This window comes from Notechis scutatus, chromosome 4 (genome assembly GCF_049901735.1).
Source record: "Notechis scutatus isolate UNSWTSFEM ecotype Mainland chromosome 4, rNotScu1.2, whole genome shotgun sequence".
NCBI classification, from domain to species: domain Eukaryota; kingdom Metazoa; phylum Chordata; class Lepidosauria; order Squamata; family Elapidae; genus Notechis; species Notechis scutatus.
The window spans coordinates 5503457-5518601 of record NC_142012.1 but is presented as its reverse complement, the minus strand read 5'-3'; the positions used below and the strand labels follow the sequence as shown (position 1 = coordinate 5518601).

General features: G+C 42.6%; 2 long non-coding RNA genes across 2 annotated transcripts; both read right to left on the bottom strand.

Annotated features, from left to right (window-relative positions):
• Positions 1-2091: 2091 nt before the first annotated feature.
• Positions 2092-8867, bottom strand: LOC148130636 (uncharacterized). The gene is made up of 2 exons (XR_015749145.1): positions 8208-8867; positions 2092-3293 (listed from the first exon to the last, which is right to left on the bottom strand). It is a non-coding gene; the product is annotated as an uncharacterized LOC148130636 (long non-coding RNA).
• LOC148130637 (uncharacterized) lies at positions 4384-7638 on the bottom strand. The gene is made up of 2 exons (XR_015749146.1): positions 5400-7638; positions 4384-5287 (listed from the first exon to the last, which is right to left on the bottom strand). It is a non-coding gene; the product is annotated as an uncharacterized LOC148130637 (long non-coding RNA).
• Positions 8868-15145: the final 6278 nt, after the last annotated feature.

The following is a 15145-nucleotide window of genomic DNA, read 5'->3' as shown; positions in this document are numbered from 1 at the left end:
CACAATGGAGTTATTCATGTTTTCCTCTTACAATTCCCCCCTTTTCTTCTTACATTCTTGACTCAAACTCACGCAACAGATCCCCAGCCTCTTTCAGAGCCATCTCCTTCTGAAACATCATCAGAGGTTCTTCCTCCTGCTTCCCAGATCTTGAACCTACAGTTTTCCCCAGTCTTCCACACATTGCTATTACGCCAGGGAAACACTGAACACAACAACACAACATCACACAGCATATCCACCATCACCCAAGACTAGGCATGCACGCCCCTAACTACCTCAATTCCAACTACTACTGGCCTTAAATGCAAACTACTCAATGCAAGAAGCCTCGTGAATAAAATACCTGAATTTTTCCTCCTACTAAATATGGCTAAATTCGACATTATATTTGTCTGTGAAACATGGCTCAATGCATCTCTCCCTGACTCCATTACCACAGTAAGGGACTATCATGTTTACCGATCAGATCGTGAAATTCATAGAGGAGGTGGTGTTGCTATCTTCTATAAAAAGTCCTTACATCTAAAAAATATCCAAGTTACCCAGGAGCTTGCTCTTCCTGAGACCATCATCTGTGAACTATCCTTAAATATCACAATTCGATTCTTACTATGTTACAGAGCACCTGATTATGACATCGAACATGTAAACAAGCTAAATATATTACTAACATGGGCTGCATCCTGCCCATACCCTTTTATCTTTCTTGGTGATTTCAATCTACCTCATATTGACTGGACCCTAAATGAATGCACAACTGAGATCATACACACAACCTTCTACAATGCTATTACAAATCTGGGACTGGAACAACTAGTAACCAACAACACTAGACTAAACAACTGCCTCGATCTCATCTTCTGCAATAGTTTGAATTTAATTTACGGAATACAAACTAAAGAACCCTTTTCCAGCAGTGACCACAATATGATTGACTTTTGTCTCAACATACGCCCACACAAAAATCACCACAATGATGTAATCCCCAATTGTAACTTCAAAAAAGGCAACTATGATCTTATAGACAACAATCTCTCATCCCTTGATTGGCAATCTCTATTCACTGGATGCAATACTGTTGAAGACCATTACAACATATTTTTACTTGAAGTCAAAAGAGTCATCAAACTATATGTACCAACAACAACTCCCAAAACAAAACAAAAAAGCAGATTACCCATAACAATAAGGAAACTTCAATCCAAAAAGAGATCACTCTGGCGGAAAAACAAATCTGGTCACGTTGCCAATTTCAAAAGCCGATACAAAAATTTATGCCACCAGATAAAGACCGAATGCATCAATTATCACATTAAACAAGAGGAAAACCTTCTAAGCACCAATTCCATCCGTGCTTTTTACAATTTTGTAAACAACAAACTAAAAGACTCAAGGTCTATCCCACCCTTGATAGGACCTGATGGTAAAGACTGCAACGACAACACCACTAAAGCCAACATCTTTAACACATTCTTCAGCTCAGTATTTGTAAACAGCAATAGATCATGCCCAGTATTTCCTAGCTGTACCACAGATAACAACAATGATCTAATACATATCGATTTTACAGAAGACAATGTTGAAAAAGCACTACGCAATCTAAAACCATCTCTATCTATTGGACCTGATGGAATATGTGCCTACTTCTTAAAAAAGCTATCCACTGCCATAGCCAAACCTCTAAGCATAATCTTTGAAGAATCTTTCAGGACCAGCTCCTTGCCTAACCTATGGTCACAAGCCACAGTCATCCCCATCTTCAAAAAGGGAGACCCAAGCCTAGTTGAAAATTACAGACCAATCTCCTTATGCTGCGTCACCTGTAAAGTCATGGAATCAATTATTAACCAATCCATCATCCTCCACTTAGAGACAAACAACCTACTCTCCAATAAACAATTTGGTTTCAGAAAAAAACTATCCTGTAATCTGCAACTCTTACACTGCAAAAACATATGGACGACACAACTCGACCAGGGCAAAGCAATAGAATGCGTTCCTCCATCATTTGCACTGTTTTTGTAATATTGGGTTGGAAATCATGGATATATACACAGTAATGTGAATGAATCAAAGCACACACACCTCCTTTTGCAGCTAATACAATGTCTAATGCATATCTATTTTGCAAAGCCACTTTTCTACCTTCAGAAAGTTCCGTGTTGAGCATTTTGATTGTCTTGATAGTATCATTAAACATGGCTACTGTAAAGTTATTCAGGATATGTAAATCTCTATAATTCATGGCTACTCCCAACGGTGCCAGCACTCCCCGTGCTATCTGTGTTTTCAACCTTCCCCCCAGCGTTAGTCCTGAACTGATTTCTCTTTTGTTCCGAATCCGTCCCTGGGGTAAGGTATTCAATTTATATATTACTGGTATCACGTATCCCATGGTACAAATCCCACTCCAACGTGGTGGCATTTCTCTATACGCATGTTTCCCACACAACACGCACCTAAAATTTTCCATGGCATACGTTTGATTCAAAGTCCGAGTCCAATTGATTATATCTTCAAAATACATACACATCTGGTATTGGTCATGATTAAAATAACTCAATTTATGATGAGTGTTAGAATAACTGTGGTTACTACAAGATGAAGGCATATCAAAAGTTTTGTTGCATTTTTCCCAATCACCCAAATCTACTCCTTTGGATACATTTCTCTTGAAACACGCACATGCTTTTTCTCTCAAATGGACAAATACCTTCCCGGATAGGTTTCTTTTCATAGGAGCCTGTTCAATTTTATCTCCCTTTGGTCTCAAATCCTGTTGACTTAGTGGGATTGCATGTAATGTTAAACCCTCCCCTGTCTTCCCTGGCATGTGCATGCACATCCAGCAGTTAGTTATGTTTAATGCTTGTGATACCTTCTTCAAATCCTTCATGTATGTATTGTCTTCCCATCTGTCCCCAAGTCTCCAGCTGGTCCAATATATGGGGTCTGTCCTCCTGATGCAATCATCAGTACTATCATCAAGGTGGTTAGCTCAGTCCAGGATCCAATCTTCTTCATCTTTTTAAAGTGAGCTTCAGTGGCTGACCGTCCACTGGAACTGCCCTCCACGTAGAATTTGGATCTGGTGCCTTCTTGACTCTGCTGTAATGCGTCCAGCCTCCTTCTCGAATGCGAACTGCAGATTCAGTTGTCAACAGCACCTGGTACAGGCCTTCCCAGCTAGGTTGCAGCTTCTCACTTCTCCAAGTCTTTATCAGGACCCAATCTCCAGCTTCGTAGGGGTGTTGGCTTCCCGCAAGTGGTGGTCATTGTGCCAACAATCCCTGTTTATAAAGAGAAAACAAAGACCTGGACAGTGTCTGCAAATATTTTCTCAGAAACAAATCTTTAAATTCAGGTATAGGATTTCCCAGTCTGGCCAGGTAGGGTCGCCCCATTAACATTTCAAAAGGGGAGACCCCTGTGTCTTTCCTTGGGCATGTTCTAATTCTAACGAGTGCCGGGGCAGATTCTTTGTCCAAGGCAATCCATTTTCCAATTGGAGCTTGGTCAGGTGTTTCTTCAACTCGCCATTAGCTCTCTCCACCCGGCCACTGGACTCAGGATGCCAAAGGGTGTGCAAATCCCATTTCACCCCAATCGCAGCCATCACTGACTGCAAAACCTTTTGTGTAAAGTGTGTTCCTCTATCCGAATCAATTGCTTCCATCATGCCATATCTGGGGATAATTTGTTCTAACAGGATCTTGGTTACCATGGGGGCTGTTGCCCTTCTGGTGGGATATGCCTCTACCCATCCTGTCAATTGATCTTTAACTACCAATAAGTACTTCCATCCCCCCTTTTCTGGGAGCTCTGTGAAATCGATTTCTTTGAAATGGCCAACTAACCAAAGCCTTCCCCCCATTTCTTTCTTCCTTGCTGCCTTTTTGTTTACCTTAAGGCAGATCAAGCACTTCCAGCAAATGCTCTGAGCTAATGTCCACATTTTGGGGCTCCAGAAATGTGGTTTTACAGCCATCACCAATGCCTCCGTTCCCCAGTGTCCCCCTTCGTGCACTTTTTCTAGAATTCCCCTCATTACATCCCTGGGGACGACTTTCACCCCTTCTGATGTTTTCCACCCATCCTCTGTTAGTATGCACCCTTCTCCTTCCAACTCGTCTTTCTCTTTCCCTTCCGGCTTCCAATTCTCATCCTCTTCTATTTCCAACAAGGGAATTGATACCATTACCAGCTCCATCTCCCCTGCCGCTTCTTTTGCCCATTTGTCTGCCCACCTGTTTCCCTTTCTGATGAGCATTCACATGTACTATTGACACTTGATTTGGCAGTTGCATGGCCTCCAGAGCCTGTTCCACAAGCTGTAATTGTTCAACTTGTTTCCCATCAGCCTTGATAAAGCCCCTCTCCTGCCAGATCTTACCAAAGGTATGGACCACACCCCAGACGTATTTGGAATCAGTCCAAATTGTCACATCAATTCCTTCAGCCAATTCCAAGGCTCTCTTCAAAGCAAACAACTCGCACTTTTGTGCAGACCATGAAGAAGGAAGGGAGCCTTTTCTATGACCTCCCCTTCTCCTGTCATGACTGCAAATCCTGACTTCCTTTTTCCTTCCTCAACCCTACTTGATCCATCCACAAACCATCTTTCCCCATCTTTCAAAGGAGTCTCTTCCAGATCTTCCCTCACCTTTGTCATCAAATCTACTTGCAACAAACAATCATGGTCTTCAGCCTCCCATTTCTGCCTTCTTCCTTCTAAAAATTCAGCTGGGTTCAGATTTCTATCTGTCCCAATCACTACATCAGGACTGGTTCTCAAAATGGTCTCATATTTGAGAATCCGTCCTTCTGTCATCCAGGTTGTTGCCAACTGACTTAGCACAGAAGTAACCTGATGAGGAGAATGCACCACCAGGGCCCCTCCAAAGGTTAATTTCTTGCTCTCTACTACCAACATAGCTGTAGCAGCCACAGCCTGCATACAGATTGGCCATCCCCTTACTACCGGCTCCAGAGTCTTGCTCAGAAAGGCGATGGGCTGGTACTACCCCTCCCCCCCTCTTCTGTGCCAACACGCCTAGTTCCGTTCCCTGGGCTGCTGACACATACAGATGAAATGGGAGCTTTAAATTGGGCAAAGCCAAAACCGGTGCGGATGACAGTGCCTTCTTCAAATCCTCCCACTTCTCATCATCTCCCTCTAACCATTCTATACTCTCTCCTTTCCCTACCAACTTCCTGTGCAGGAATTGGGCTAACACAGTGTATTGGTCCACCCAGGCTCTGCAATACCCCAGCAATCCAAGGGCTTTCCTGACTTCCGTCTTATTTCTAGGAGGAGCCAAGCTCATGATCCCTTTCACCCTCTCAGGATCCAGGGACCTCACCCCCTTCTGAATATAATGCCCCAAATATTTCACCTTCCTTTCCACAAATTGGATCTTTTCCCTTGAAACTGTCAATCCTTGCTCCTTCAGCCAATTTAACAAAGCCACAGATGCTGCTCTGACCTCTTTCTCTTTCTCCCCAGTCAGCAACAAATCATCCACATACTGAATCAACGTGATCCCTTTCCTTTTCTCAAAAGACACTAACTTCTCTTCCAAAGCCTGTCCAAACAACAAAGGGCTCTCAGTATATCCCTGGGGAAGTACTGTCCACCTTAGTTGCTGTTTCCTTCCACTCTCAGGATCATTCCATTCAAATGCAAACAGGTCTCTACTTCTTTCCTCAAGGGGGCATGCCCAGAAAGCATTCTTCAGATCTATCACAGTAAACCATTTGTCTTTAGGAGGGATTCGTCCCAAGATAGTATAGGGGTCAGGAACCACCGGGAATCTGGGAACCACTATGCTATTGATCCTCCTCAAATCCAAAACCAATCTATGTTTCCCATCCTTCTTCAGCACAGCAAGCATTGGAGAATTAAAAGGTGACATAGTAGGCTCCAACATGCCCTGTTTCAACAATTTATCAATCACAGGCTTCAACCCCTCTCTCCCCCTTCTACTCATTGGATATTGTGATGTCCAAAGCTTTGTCACCCCAGGCTGCACTTGAATCTTGATAGGCTGAATGTTCATTCGCCCTACCTTCTCATCTCCTGCCCAAACCTCATCCGAAATTGCCCTCTCATCTTCCACAGTCATCTTACACATCCTTACTCCCTTCCCGGTATCCCACAGCTGGATACCAAACACAGGCAACAGATCTCTCCCTAGCAAATTCACTCCAGAATCAGGAATATACAACACTTCAGCCTCAGTCACCACTTCATTCATTTCCAGTCTGATTTGTTCAAACACCCTCACATCCTGTGATTTTCCACTCACCCCCACTACTTTTATCATTTTCCTTGATCTATGTGCACCCTCTATCGGGTCACACACAGAAGTCCGGCTTGCGCCGGTGTCTATCAGGAACAGCCATTCCTGATGGTTAGGACCCACTGAAATGTTTACCAATGGCTCCCTGCAGGTCCTCTTAAAGGAGCCAGAACATCCCTAATCATCATACAACGCATAACTCCTTTCCCTTTGGTTAGTAGGACACTCGCGCGCAAAGTGTCCTTCCTTCCCACACCTAAAGCAGCTTCTATCCATTCCAGGCTGTCTCATTCCCATCCCTCTGAAACCTCTTCCTCTTCCTCTGAAACTTCCTTGCATTCCACCTCGCCTTCTCTCACCCTGACCTCCCATTGCTCCCCTTACACAATCCACGCTTTTCTTCACCTCATTCTTAGCTGCAGCCTGCATTGTAGCCAACATCATTTGAGATTTCTGTCTGGTTTTCACAGTATCCCTGTTAACAAACACTTGTTGAGCGGTTTTCAGGAGATCTGTCATCCCAACTGCGCCCCAATTATCTAATTTTTGAATTTTCTTCTGAATATCTGGCCAGGCCCCAGTCACAAACTGCATTTTCAGCATGGATTCAAATGCAGGTGTGCTTGGGTCTACTCCAGAGTATTTTACCAGACTTTCCCTCAACTTTGTACAATAGTCACCAGGGGATTCATCTTTGCCTTGTGTTACTTCAAAGGCTTTGGTTAAATTCCTCCCCTGGGGCACAGCAATTTTGATGCCATTTAATATCATTGTTTTAAGGTCCCGCATATTCTGTCTATGCTCCTCATTTTGTATGTCGCAATCAGGAATGGCCAATGGGAATTTCACATCTCCAGCAACCGCATTGTCATTCCCCAGTTGCGATCTGCGCCAGACTTCTATTGCCCCTTGTCTAATCAAATCCCTTTCTTCTGGGGTGAACAGATGTCCCAAAACATACATCAATTCCGGATACGTGTAATCATTTGGTCCCAAAAACAACTCTAACTGTTCTGACACATTATTGGCATTTTCGTGAAGTCTTGGAAGGGTCCTTTTTAAGTCCCGTAGTTCACTTGCCTTAATTGGAAACACCGCATACATTGAAACAGCGTTTCCCTGGGCATTTACTCCGTTCAGGACTTCACGGAGGGGAAAGGCAGATGCCTGAGGTTGTTCCGGAAAAGGCAAGTTTTTTACGTTTTGTTCAAGTTGACGCAGTTCTCTCAGCAGCGGTCTATACGGGGGCGGCTGCTGAGAGGGAGGGGGTGATGGCGGCAGAGGAATCACTGCTGCTTGGTCTACCAGCGCGTTAAACGCTACCGGAGCCTGCAGAATTGGAGGGGGCAACGGATGTGTCTTATACAAATATTCATCCGATCCCTCTTCGTTCTGCTTTGCACAATATTGTCCCGCCGGTGGGTCAGGACCCTCAAAATTTACATGAAACCACACCTAAATATATGGTAATTGCGAATTCATCTTATGTCCAATTATGTATTCTTTTAATTGATTTATCCAATAAATACTGGTCTCCCCGTCCGCAGCCCAGTGGTATGGGAATTTAGGATCAATTAGAGGGTATTTTGGCCACCGGTTTCTACTAAGGTAGATCATATGTTTCTTCTCCAAGTCTTTTGTAAAGTGTTTCAGATTCGGGGAGAACCACTGCTGGAGCAGCTGTCCCAAAGGTGAATCTGTGGGTATTGGTTTCCTGCCATCTGATTCAGTTTCTAACTCCGGATAATCCCTTCCTGGATCCCCCAATCCCTTACTCTGTCCCTTTCCCATCGCTTCCTTACTCGACTAACCAGTCCGATCCTCCAGCAAGCGCTGGATTCTCTCCTGAGAGTTTAAGGATTCCCTCCTCTAATCTTTTCAAATGAAAGAAACAAGTTTTACCTGATCACTCCAGACCTCCGAGGTAGTGGATGCGTGGGCGTCCCCAACTCAGGCTTTCCTCTATTCTCTTTTTGATAGTCCCAGACTATCAGCCGGCAAAATGCTGTTTCCAAGGATCGTCTGGATTTCCAGTCGCCTCTGGAGCCGACCAGAATTCGGGGAGGAGGCACCTCTTAACGGGAGGTCATGGCCACTACTCACCTAGTCCCCGGCTTCCGGAAGACCACCGTTGAGGCTCCTGGCTGGCTCGCCAAATTATGGGGTGGGGGCTTGAAAGACCACCAAAGATTCGATATTAATCCAAGGAAAACAGCTTTATCGTAGCATTTCTGCAGAAACGGGTTCCTGCCCTGGCAGATGGGAGGAACCCAGAGCAAAATTTGCATTCTATTTTATACCCTAACCTACCGCCCCATCCTATGATGGCTTGGTTTACAATCTACCTATTAAATTTCAGTATACAATTCATCACCTAATATGGGACATCAGGAAGTTAGATGCTTCCTAACACGTACACATTTTCCCAGATTTTCCCAGAGCACAACGTGTGATTGTTCAACGTTTCAACTCTCCCTTTTGCAGTAGAAAAGTATCGACTTGCAGTTTGAGATTTGAGTCACAGCTACACAATACACAATGGATTTATTCATGTTTTCCTCTTACACTATCAGGAGTTTCTAGTCAGCCAAAAAGGTAGATCTTGTCTTTTCTCTGATCAAAAACTTTCATTTAGTCATCTCAACGAATTCTATTTTCTTCACCAACCGTTCCTCCATTGTGAATTACTGCCAGGTCTTTTCCACACAATTTCAACCATATATTTCCCATGTGTACATTGTAGCTAATTTGTAGCCCATTTGATCATGCATTATTTCACTTGTTCTTTGCCTCCTATTTTAGCCAATGTTTATACATTTTTATTAACATGCTCATTGTAAAAATCTGTTTCAGCCTTTTTTGTCTAGATAACTATTATTGCATTAAAAAAAAATTCTAAGCCACCCCGAATCACTGATTGAGATGGGCAGATATAGAAACTGAATACATATGTGCATAAATACATATCTCTATCAAGCTCATCTCCCTTACTCTCTACCCTGCTGAAGACAAACTCAAAATGTACCATCACATTATCTCTTGCAAGAGGTCCAACATTTTCTCAAGATTTATGTAAGATTGCTGAAGTCATACTAAGTTCTACCGTCCTGCAATTTTTTTTAAAAAAAAGCATTGTCTATGAGGATTCTCAGTTATTCAAGTCATGGTTGTTCCAAAGGTATATTTTCTTTTCCAAGAAGCAAAATATTTTCAAAGAAAAAGAAAACCAGCAAGAAAATCTAACTGCCTTTTTAAAAAGCATTATTTTACTTGGAGAATATTAATTTATTTGAATGTATATTTTGCCCATTTTCCTGAACTTCAAAATCCCTTATAATAGCTCTCTCTATTTCTAATTCCTCCTACTCTCTTGTCAGAGGTGGTATTCATCAGGTTCTGACCAGTTCTGGAGAACCAGTAGCGGAAATTTTGAGTAGTCCAGAGAACCGGCAAATACCACCTCTGACTGGCCCCGCCCCCATCTATTCTCTGCTTCCCGAGTCCCAGCTGATCGGCTGGGTCTTCTTTGGTTGCCCTACACAGGAGAACGGAGCTGGAAAGCAGGCTAGCGGGGTGGGGATGGAATGGGATTTTGCAGTAACCTTCCCCCAGGAGTGGGGTGGGAATGGAAACTTTATAGTATCCTTCCCCTGCCACGCCCAGGAAGCCACTCCATGCCCACCATGCCATGCCGTGCCATGCCACGCCCACCAAGCCACACCACATCCACCAAGCCACACCCACAGAACCGGTCGTAAAAATTTTTTGAATCCCACCACTGTCTCTTGTCCCAAGTCACCAAGAGCTTCTCTGGCAGAGAATGAACCTCACTCTCTCCATTTGTGGTCCAACAACCTCCACCACCCCACCAGTTTGGCTTTCAAATAATGGCTTGGACCTGCTGAATGCTTCTGCCTCTTGCAATAAGTCCATCAAGAAGAGAAACGGAGAGTGGAAAGACAGTTCTGCAAGAGCAATGATTTTAGCAACCGGGTTAATTGTTTATTATTTTTTCCCCAACAGCCAGACTTTCCTTACAAACCCAGTTCCTTGGTTCACGACAGTTGGCATTGATCCAGTTGCAACTGTCCGTTGAAGGATGGATCAAAGTGCAGCCATGGCTCCCTTTTCTGGAGATGTTTGGTTGCCTGGAATGGCCACGTGACCAATACCTATTGGGAGGAGAGGAGGAAGGATCCTATTACCTAAAAGGAAGACTCAGGAAGAAGGTGCTGAGTCTAGCGGGCTTGAGTGTGCTGCTCTTTGAGACCAGGAACCTACCACCTGTGGATTAGAATCAGAATAGAGCTGGAAGGGACCTTGAAGGTCTTCTAATCCTACCCCCTGCATTTCATTACCCCACTAGGGAACATCATCAGTGCTAGAAGGGAGTGGGGTGAGGAGGAGGAGGAGGAGGAGGAGGAGGAGGAGGAGGAGGAGGAGGAGGAGGAGGAGGAGGAGGAGGAGGAGGAGGACTGTAGGGTCCTTGGTGCTCTCTGAGCTTGGTGGTTTTCTTGCAGACATTTCACTACCCCACTAGGGAACATCATCAATGTTAGATGCAAGTAGAAGAAATAGCACCCCCTTCCTCCTCCTTCTTTTTAGCACGAGTGATGTTAGCTAGTTGGGTCATGAAATGTCTGCAAGTAAACAACCAAGCTCAGAGATTACCAAGGACCCCACAGTTCAACCTGTGCTAATCTAGTTTAGACATGAGGAGCGGGGGGGGGGGGGACTTGTTAGAATGCAGTATTGCAGGCTAACTGTGCAGTATTCTACTTTTTAAGGGGCTGCCACAAAGAAGAAGGCCTCAACCTATTTTCCCAAGCACCTGAACACTGGCCAAAAACCAGTGGGTGGAAATTAATTAAGGAGAGACGCAGCCTAGAACTAAGGAGGAATTTTCTTTGCAGAACAATTCATCAGTGGAACAGCTTGGTTCCAGAAGTTCTGAATGCTCCAACACTGGAGGTTTTGAAGAAGAGATTGGATAACCGTTTGTCTGAAATGGTAAAGGGTTTCCTGCTTTAGCAGGGGGTTCGACTAGAAGACCTCTAAAGTCCCTTCCAACTCTGGTATTCTTTTATTCTGCCTTCTGGTTTCTACCCCAGGTGTTTTTAACCAATTGTCCCGAACTTTCCTTTCTTTTGTCAAATTCCTGACCATTCCTAAATTCACTGGGAAATGGGGGGCAGAGGACCTGGTCAATCCCTCTTCCTACTGCAAAACGCGGTAGCTGGACTGTTTAAAGTTGCTTCAACAGAATGATTCTACTGGGGGAGTTCCGGTTTGCAGCACTTCGGGGCAGGCAGGAATCCGCGATCGTGCACGGTTTCTGCCTGCGCTCGCCGCTGGAGTGCCCCGAGCCATCTGGCTTCGGGGCTAAGTCACCCCGTAGAGGTGACTGAAGACAGGGGAGACCCCAGCAGGGTTCAGGAAAGCCGCATCTTTCCTCCCCAGCTGGCTTAACTCCCTTTTCCGAAGGTGGTAGAGTGGCGGTCAGAAATGGCCGCCACAAAGAAGCACTCATCCGGGAAAGAAAGTTAAGAAGTGAAAGTTTTGGCTGACCGGGATAAGAAACAACATTCAAGATACCCTGGAACTTTAATTTTTAAAAAGGATACATCGCTCGCAAAGAAGATCTGGAGGAGGCGGGTGAAAGTGAAAAGGGAAAGTTTGTTTTTTCTCACTCTCCTTCCTTACGGTGACAGCAGATGAAAGAAATTGGAAAAACCCGCTTTGGCATCAGCAGGTAATTAAACTGAAAATTAAAGCCAAGGGGACAATAAAGATTTCTGAACACTGAAAAAAATTTTTTTTTGCTGTAAGTGCGAAGGGAGAGGAAAAGAATAAAGAGTAAGATTTGGCTGGAGGAGACTCCTTGGAATTTAGAAGAATTGAAAGTTAAACTGTAACAAGACTTCTAAAGGATACATTTTAATTGGAACTTTGTAACTGCATTGTAACCCCAGGAAGAGAAAGTTAAAAAAGAAGAAAGTTTTAAATGAAATAGCCTGTGTGTATATGGACTGCTTGGTGACTTTGGGACTTTTGGAAATTATACTTCTATGATTAAAAATACTTGGGTGGTTGTTTGAAAAAATGTTTCTATAATGGCATCACTTGTGGATAAATTGAAAATGGAATTCAAAAAATACAAAGAAGAGGAACAAGAAGGGAAGGGCTCTTTTGGCTCTGTTTTTCATTTTTTAGAAATGGCGATTTCTACCTATGAGAAACTACAAGAACAAGAAGATTGGGACAAAGAAGAAGCCATCTTTAATGAACAAGTATCCGGGGAAGAAAGGGGAAAGAGGGGAAAGAGAATGGAGAATTTAAGACTTAAAAAAACAACCAAAAAAGGGAAAAATAAGGTGAAAAGTGGATATAATGTCAGAAAGCAACAACAACAAATAAAAGGAATACAGAAGAGGGAAATGGAGATGGAGAGACAAGGGGGTAAAAAGGGCAGACTGAAGAAACAAGGGAGGAAGGAAGGGAAAAGAAGCTACAAAGGTTTGAAACAAGATGTAAAGAAACAGAATTTATTTAGAGTTAATGAGTAAAAATATAACTGAAAAAGAGATTCTGCAAAGGTACATAAGACTGTATTGTTGTACTTGTATTAGAAATAATATTAGAAAATTGGAACAACATATGATTATAAAAGGGGATAAAATATTCAATGTAATTTAGTGAAACTTTTTTCTTTTCTTTTTTTAATAAAATAAATGAAATGAAATATGAGAGAATTGAATTAAGAAGTAACGGGAACATTTTAATTACATAATGTTTTAAAATATAAGTGAAATGAGAAGCAGGATACCTATTTGAAAAGGAATGTGTAAAATGTTTAAAATTTAAATGAATATTAATTTTAATGATAGAGTTCAATTGGTATGGATAGTTGTTTTAATTATATTATATATTTATAATTTTTTTCTTTTCTTAAAATATAGTATGTAGCTTTAGAATGTACTAAGCAGAATCCGAATGAAAGTTATGCATTATATTAAGTTTTAAATTTAGGGGAAAGATATAAAGGTGTCATACTCCAATCAGTGATTACAGGAGAAATTTTGTGTTAATGAGAAAAGATAATAGACAACTGAAACAGGACAGACAAAGGATATAAGTATAATGATTTAAATTGAGATGAAATAAATAAAATAGAATTAAGAGAGTGAAAAGAGGGGAAAAGCCATATAGAAAATGTAGAATGGTAATAAGATATGGAATGGTATATAAAAATGAGCATGAACTTGAATTTATGTCTGTACGAAGAGATGTAACCCGGGATCAAGCTGCTTTCAAAAAAGATATTTTATGTTTTCATGTTTTGTGTTTTGTTTGTATATGTTTGTTTTTTAAAAATTAAGAAAACTTTTGAAAAAAAAAAAAGAATGATTCTACTGATAAGAGATTGTTTTAAGATTTTTGAGCCCAAAATTTCTGTTGACATTTCTAAGCAAGTCTTGCCATAGTTGTTAAGAAAATCACTGTTGTTAAATTCTTAACATGGTTGTGAAAGTGAATCTGGCTTTTTTTATTGACTTTGCTGGTGAGAATGTCCCCCAAAGTGACCACATGACCTCGGGACCATCATAAAGAGCAATCAGTGGCCAAATGTCTGAATTATAAGTGTGAAAAATGGTCCCTGTCACTTTTTTCAGTGTCGTAACTTTGAACAGAGTCTAAATAAACCTCAGGAGTTGTGGACTACCTGTATTGCATGAAAGGGTGCGGGCAGCCCAATGTCCAAACATCCTTTCCTGGACTTCTGCTTTAAAGACTTACTCAGTGATTAATTTGGATCCATCTGACCATTCCCAATTATCGCCCTTATTTGTAGTTGAAAGGCCAATCCAAGATGGCTGACTGAGCTGGGTGTTGAGATAATTCTGCCAAAATATGCCAAACACAACCTTTTAAGGAAAGCTTACAATGCTAAACTCTACTTGGTTTATTTTCTAATTTATACGCTACATACAGGTTTTGTTCTGTCCTAGACCTCACCAAAAAGCACTCAGTCAATTCTAAGTCCCAGCAAAAACTTCTTTATCTACAATAATGTGAATTATTTCATTCATAGTCAGCTAACAGCTTCGCAAACAGTCTCGTGAAGGTAGACCAATTATCTCAGACCTTTATCAATCCTGGAACGCTGCCCAGTAAATAGTTCCACACTCCCTGTTGGCAAGGAAAGCTGGGTTTACAGAGAAATCTCCATGAGGCTGGAACAAACAAACGACCGAATGAGTGAGTTGTTTCCTGCAAAAGCCCCCTCCCCTTTTGCTCCTCTTTTAATCCTGATGGGAGGGGCCATTCATAATCCACCTGTGGCCTTACTCCCACGTCGACCCTGAGTTCCTAATTGTGCTTTTCTTTGGGCAGCTCTGTGTGTGCGCAGGCTGGGAACTGGTTCCAACTGCTTCCCAGCTTCACTTCTATCTGAGCCCGAAGGCAGCTGATGACTGCCAGCCCCCATCTCTGCCTCTGATGCAGAGCCCTCGTCCGAGCCTTCCTCAGCTTCCAAGACTGGTCCATGTTCCTCCCCAACCTCCTCACTATTGTCCAACTCTGCTGTCAGCTCCATCAATGGGCCACAACAGGTTTTATGATTCTATCGTTGATGGGACTAGGCCAGATAATGGGGTGAATATTCAAACCCTTATAATTATGGAGGGGGCGGGGATGGACAATAAAGGATCAGAAATTCAGCAAAGCAGAAATGATGCTTTTGTGGCTCGCCTTGAAGGATTCCTTCTCATATTCCATTGAACGTGGAACAAAGATTGCACAGATATTCAATGAAGCATGGGTAACTTAAAAAAGAAGTG